Source organism: Xyrauchen texanus, chromosome 15, assembly GCF_025860055.1.
Source record: "Xyrauchen texanus isolate HMW12.3.18 chromosome 15, RBS_HiC_50CHRs, whole genome shotgun sequence".
NCBI classification, from domain to species: Eukaryota; Metazoa; Chordata; class Actinopteri; order Cypriniformes; family Catostomidae; genus Xyrauchen; species Xyrauchen texanus.
In genome coordinates this window covers 36900705-36907719 of record NC_068290.1, presented here as the reverse complement: position 1 = coordinate 36907719, position 7015 = coordinate 36900705, and positions in this window count along the sequence as shown.

The window sequence follows — 7015 nt, the reverse complement described above, 5'->3', positions numbered from 1 at the left end:
CCCCTGTCCTCACTACCCCCTGGTTGAGGTGTAGACCACAGCCTTGTAAAAGCTATATATAAAAACAGAGTCATGTTAAAAGTGTGTGTTTGTTTGTGTCTGTGGCTGGGTAACGAAAATAGATAAACTGTAATAAGGCCCTATTCTCAGTGTATATGAACATAGTTTGAAGGGGCCCCTCAATAGAACTTCATGTAGTCGGGGTCCATCATATTTCCTGAACAGGGTTATTTCCTGGAGGAATCAACAAACTGTGAAGTACATTGACATTGTTATTTTAAACTTATAGTGTTGTTATTTGTTCTCAAAATGTACTGTGAATTAGCTTTCCATGTTACAGAACCATAATAGAAACAACATACTGTAATAGTGTTTCAATTATTTTGAGAGTGCTCAGGCCAAGGCTGACTAAACCGTAAATGTTGACTTTCTCAAATACATGCAAAATTAATTTGCCCTCCAGTGGTGATTTAGCATGATCCAATAACAAATCTCAATATTTTTGTAAATATTCATGACAAATTCCACCATTAAACATGATATGCTTTTTTATAAACAGACCAGCAAAAATAATAAATTGCTTCACTGTGTCACTGTGTGACCGTAGCATTATTGTCCTGTCTCATGTTTTCTGTACCTTCTTTGTGTGAGCGCACGGGTCCAGTTGTTAGTGACCGCCGTGCTTGAGCTACCACCGTGCGCTCTCTGGTGATGTTACGTGGCATCATCGTTCCCTGTTTATTTTGGTCAAAGCCTGTTTACGTTTTGCTCTCATGTGTTTCAGGTGACGCTGGCATGCGGAATCATCGTTTCCATGGAAACCCTGAATGTATTCATGGGAATGATGGTCATGACAACTATGAGCTGAGAACAGCATCCGCCGCTTTTTTGTTTCCTGCTTATTTAAATCCCCTCGTGTGACATGTCCGGGACTGGATCGTTCGGTTGATTGTTTATGTAGTTCATGGTTGAATGTGGTCTAGCTTATGCAAATGTGTGTGCTGTCAAGCAGCTAACTTTTCTCTCTGTGTGTAGTTGTTGCTGTCTCATGTACCTGTTGGTTGCCCATCTCTGTATGCGTGTCGGGAGTGTGGTTACCTTCCAGTCTGCTGTATGACTGTCCTTGCCGACCCACGAATCGCAAGTGGTGCATTCCTTGTAGCTGCAGGGTTCACCAGTTTTCGCCAACACAAGTTTAAGTTGATGTTTATTATTGTAAATAAATCCTTTGAACTGATCCTCCGATATTGGGTCTCTGTCTCACGCTTTCTAGCACACTGAGCTTTAAGTCGTGTATATATTGGGGTCTTTGAATGTTTACACAGTCAAGATTGAATTAGGTTTGGGAATTTTTATTTTATTGTCATCTAGAAAACAAAAATCACAGATTTTTAAAGACCCCAGATTTAAAGGCTGAAAACAATCCAACAATATTGATGAATCATCTTGTACACACAGGAATACACATTGTTGTGCTATAAAATGCTCTCTAGAATGATAAAGTCCCTCCCACGAATACCACCTTCCAACAAATACCAAAACAGTGCCTGCCCACTTTTTCAGCCATCTTGGTTCCAGAAGTATTCTTCTCATTCATTGTGTGTTCCTCAATTCTAAGAATGCAAAGAACAGAGTTGCATTCTCGTGGAGACCTTTCTTGTCAAGCCAACTTGGAAGAAAAAACTTGAGAAGGACGTTGACCACGTCTGTTATAAACTTTGAGATGTGTTGCGATCTATAGTACTGTGCAAATGTCTTAGGCAGATAAGATGTTTCACAAAAGCATTTGTCTTAAAATGGTTATTTATATCTGCTACTTTAGTGTGTCAATATGAAATATAAATGTTAGACTCGCAAACATTACTTTTGCAAATAGAAATATTAGAATAGAAATACAGGGAGCCCTGCAACAGATGGCATGGCCCCCACAAAGCCCCCCACTGAACATCAAGTCAGTCTGAGATTACATAAAGAGCAATTGAGACAGCCAAAATAGATAGAAGAACTGTGGTGAATTCTCCAAGAAGCTTGACTTCACAAGGTCCTATCTGCCAACAACCAAGAAAAACTGTGTCCAGGTGTACCTAGGAGAATTGGGGCTGTTTTAAAGGCAAATGTGGTCTCACAGAATATTGATTTAGCTTTTTTATGATTACTGGACTTTGTATGACATTAAGTGATAAATGAAAACTATTTATGTAATTAATTTCGAAGATATCCTCACTATGCAACATTTTTCGCACAGTACTATTATCATCACACCAATGAGGTTATGCAGGACTAACACGTTAAAAGAATAAAGTAGGTAAACACTTGTTTCCTTCATGTGTTTATTACTATATTAAAATGATGCCCGACAAAACAACAAATGTTGACGGAGTATAATAACTCCAACAAGCCATCAGACATTCGTGAGTTTAAGGGGGAATCTCTTGAGGAAAAACCACTGATACCTGTATATCAGTGGGTAAAACACAATGATAAATGTCCTTCGTCTGCCACCGTAGTACCGGGTTCTTGTTCACAAGTCACCATCCAATGCATCCTCGATATTCAGTCAGATCAAGAACACATTAATTGTAATTTTATGGATTCTTGGTACTTGCGCTGAGAACATAAGGGCCACGAGTCCATGAGAACATAAGAACACAAAAGAACGTACATTGTGAAACAGCCATTGTTTGCATTGGGATTTCATAAAAAGCCATGAGCCAAACCAATCAGCTCCGAGGTGAATCACAACAATACAAACTTTGATTTGAAGCAAAGCAAAGCAAAGACTAAAAGACAAAACATACTTGTGTACTTAAAGCTGAAGTCTGTAACTTTTTCAGTGTTAACATATTTTCTTATGTCCCAGCTTTGTATGCAGAGACACCTACAAGTAAGCAATTCATAGGTTAATTTTCTTGAAATCTGTAAACACAGTGTCTCTATGGTGCAAAAGAAAATCCTGTGTTTGTTATGAGAGAACCGCTTAGACCTGCCCCTACAACGTTACTCAACCGATGCCATGAGTTGGGGGTGGAACTGTCTGACTATTTGAACACTGCAGATGGGGGGCGTATTCAGAAAGCTGTTTTGAAAACATTGTTTGTTTTTGCAATTCCGTTCAGTGGCGCTAGTGGCACAGAAATTACATTCTTCAGCTTTGATGTTTTTCATGAGTGCATAAACTATAATCCCATGAAGCATTGTGAATGACTTAAACAACTTAATAACAATGGGAAAATATACAACTATTGATTTAAATTTGTTGATTATAAATATACATACAATATTAAATATATTGCAAAATATTCAGATATAAATAAATACAGCCGTGGGCCATGCATTTTAAGTTTAGGCTTTCAGTGTGATTCATACCATTAAGAAAACACAGTTTCACAATAAATAAGACACTATGCCTCTCATAAATTATGTGGCAGTCAACTAAAAATACCAACTGATATTTTAAAAACATGTCCATGCATGAAAGCCAGAACTTGAAACGACACTTAATGCTCAAGCAAGTCTAATTTTAACTGCAGCATGACTGTTTTGTGAAATGAATGTTAAAAACCATAAATTATCATATGAATCTACCAAGGAGGAAACATCTATCTAATAAAAATTGCGATTTAAATGTTGCTTGCAATAAATTTTGTTTCATCTGGGTACACGGTTATGCTGCATTCCATTCAAGTTGAATGTGGGATATTCGTACTTGATATCTCCGACCATAAATGCCTTCCATTCCCCGATATTCGGAACTGTAAAGCTCTGTAAGCTTAGCAGGGGTTTGACTCTCATTAGAAATGTATCCTAGCAACCCAACTGATAAACAATGCTGCAGAGCTAGCATTTATGCTTCAGGTGTATGATTATCAAAAGAGATTATAATGTTTTATAAACCTGTTTCTGCAGGTGTTTGTTAAACAAGCTTTAATATCATGTAATGTGGAAAATAACTAATTTATCGATATTACTTAATAAAGTGAATGTTTATCACTTTCTTTGTATATCTCGAGTGTCGAAATGTTTGTGTGATATCATGCCCCTGCATCTCGGCGAAATCAGAGTTGAGAATTTCTGCATGAACTACAAGTTGTAATTCTGACTTCAAGATGCATTTCATTGCACTTTTACTATTAGGAAGTTGAAAAATCCAATTTTCCGAGTTGAATGGAACGCAGCACTTCTTTTCAAAACTTGATCCTACACTGAATGCTCAAGCAGCCTAATTTACACTTAGAAAACTCCTGATGTTGCTATAACAATACAAAAAGCACTTACCAATTTGCTTGAAGTGAAAATCAGTCCTCCTTTTCTGTTTAATAAATTAAGCAATCACATTGTCATGGAGAACATCTCCTGTTTTTAAATCCATAAGGATCTCTTTCTCAACGGCAATTCCAGCAGTGATTACAGCCGACTAGTCAGCAAAATCTTGCACTCTTCGCTTTCAAATTACGCACATCACTTAAAGCGTGATTGTGCCACTCAAGGCCAGCTAGAAGGCCTCAACCGGGACATATTCTAAAGATCACATCCAACAAGAACAAATAAATCAATCTGATTGTCTATGAATCTGACAATCTGACTTTAGTTGCTCATTCATTTGCATTGTGGAGGAATTCTGTGGAAATTCTGAAGGCCTGAGGGGGTTGAGCTCAAACTCACACACTACTTCGAAACAGCTGTCACACTTTGCTTGTAAGCATCAAGGAATAAATTCTGACTGGATAAACTTTTTGTTCCCCTTCTGTCACTCACTTCGATGTTGTGTTGAATAGTTACACAAGGGGTCACTCTTGGGAACCCGATCCACCTTCAGATCTTTAAGAAAAGGCCAATAAGAAGTTGAAGAATTGATTTTCCATGATACTCCCCCTGACATACGTGTATAAAAGGGAGATCGGGATGCGGATTCAGTCAGACTGTTTCTACAGAGCCGAGCTGTTGTATCACAGCCAACTGAATACAACTGCAGTGTCCCATTCACCTGACATTTCAACCCTGGGCGCATCAACAGCGCTTTTAAAGAGCAATTTCCTCTAAAAGAGTGTGTTTTCTCTATTATAGCAAGGCACAGTGACATTGAACGTCTTTTTAAAGACGCCTTTCTGTCTCTGTGACATTCCTGGATGCGGTCTTTACCTCTCCACCTCTGACTGTCAAGATCACTGCCTCACGTGCCTGGGCAATAAGCACGTTGAGGAAGTGTTCATGGATGTTTATGTTCTCACTGCAAGAACATGACCATGGCAATGTTGCGGTCGCGGCTTACCTTCTTCCAAGGGAAAGCCACTTTGTCTGTCCCCCTCGCAGCTCCTCCTACCTACGGGTACGAGACCGCCTCGGCAGACACCGGAGGCAATTTAGGGGCTTCAGTGAGTACGGCTCCACCGGGTAAATCCCCACGGACCGCCCACTCCCGATATACTCATTTGCTTCCATCCAGCACTGGGATGACGCAGGCTTGCCTCTCCCCAAGCCTTGCTCTTCCAGCGCTGTCGAAGAGATGTCGATCACTGCATCGGAGGGCACCTTGGTGATGTCAGATGCAGAGGACTCGACAGTGCTGCTGCCTTCGGGTGTGGCAGCCCAGGCTGAGGCAGACACGGAGCTGACCACCATGCGCGAGTTTTTGGCTGGATTAGAATATTCCACACGCCCCCCAACAATCGCGGCTGGATGACTGGTTCCTAGGTTCACACACAGACTCCCGTTCAAGATGCTGACGCAGAAGCACATTTTGACATGCATCCGGCATCAAGATTGGTTCACGGCAGTAGACCTGAAGGACACATACATCCTAGACACAGACCATTCCTACGGTTCGCGTTTGACGGCCGAGCGTATCAGTACAAGGTCCTCCCCTACAAATTGTTCCTGTCCCCTCGTGTCTTCACGAAGGTCACAGAGGCAGCCGTTGCCCCGTTAAGGGAAGTGGGCATCCGTATACTGAACTACCTCGACTACTGGCTGATTCTAGAACACTCTCGAGAGTTACTGTGCACACACAGGGACCTGGTGCTCACCCACCTCAGGCTTTGGGTCAACTGGAAAAAGAGCAAGATTCTATAATCTCCGGGTTGAGCCGGTCTCGTCCTGTTTTCTTTCAGGTACAAGCAGGTAAGTTTCATTACATGGACTGCTGGCTGGGTGTATCGCTTGTGCGTAGCGCCTTTCCCCTCCAAGGTAGGTGAAGCCATGCGCTCTTTCTCCCATGCATGTTCCCGACTTGTGAACCCTGGATGCTCTTCCTCCTAGCCCTCTCACTCACGAATTCAGCAGAGGAATCTGTAGTCAGACCCAGTACATGTGCTGACAGGCCCTGTACTGGGGTAAGTCCTCCACAGGTCTCGGCTACCCTAATGCTTCCTGTGTATATTTTCCACAATACAGTCTCCCTTCCCTGTTTCGGTAGAACGGCATCTCCCTTGGCAGAGTTTTCTCTGCCCAGTTGCTGTGTTTGTAGAAACTCTTCCCCCACGATGGGTCGGACATACCACCGCACCTTTCCCATGTGTGGCCCCTGACGTATCTCCCACTTTCATACCCTCCCCGAGGGGGAGGGTGTGGGCTCTGCAGGTTCTTTTCCCCCTAAAAGAATAGGAACAGAAAAGAATGCCTTCCCCGGCACATTTTATGAGTATTAAGGGCCTTAAGTGGAGAGAAAAACGTAGAGATAAATGGCTGTAGCAGGCTTCCTTCACCTCAGGGTTATGTTTTGGGGAATCTGGGAGGCTCCGTGCAGCCCGAATGCATCTGTTCTTAAGCTCGTAGTAGCTTGCCTACAACTGCGTAGGCAGTTCACGTGACCGTTCAGCCTTTGTGGCATTTCCTATAGGGACCCCTAGACCCCTATTCGACACAACGTCTAAGTGATGACAGAAGGGGAATGTCTCGGTTACTGTCGTAACCTCCTCTCCCTGATGGAGGGAACGAGACATTGTGTCCCTCTTGCCACAGGCTGAACTGTACCGCTGTAATGTCTGGGACCTTGTCTCGGCTCCTCAGTGCAAAACCT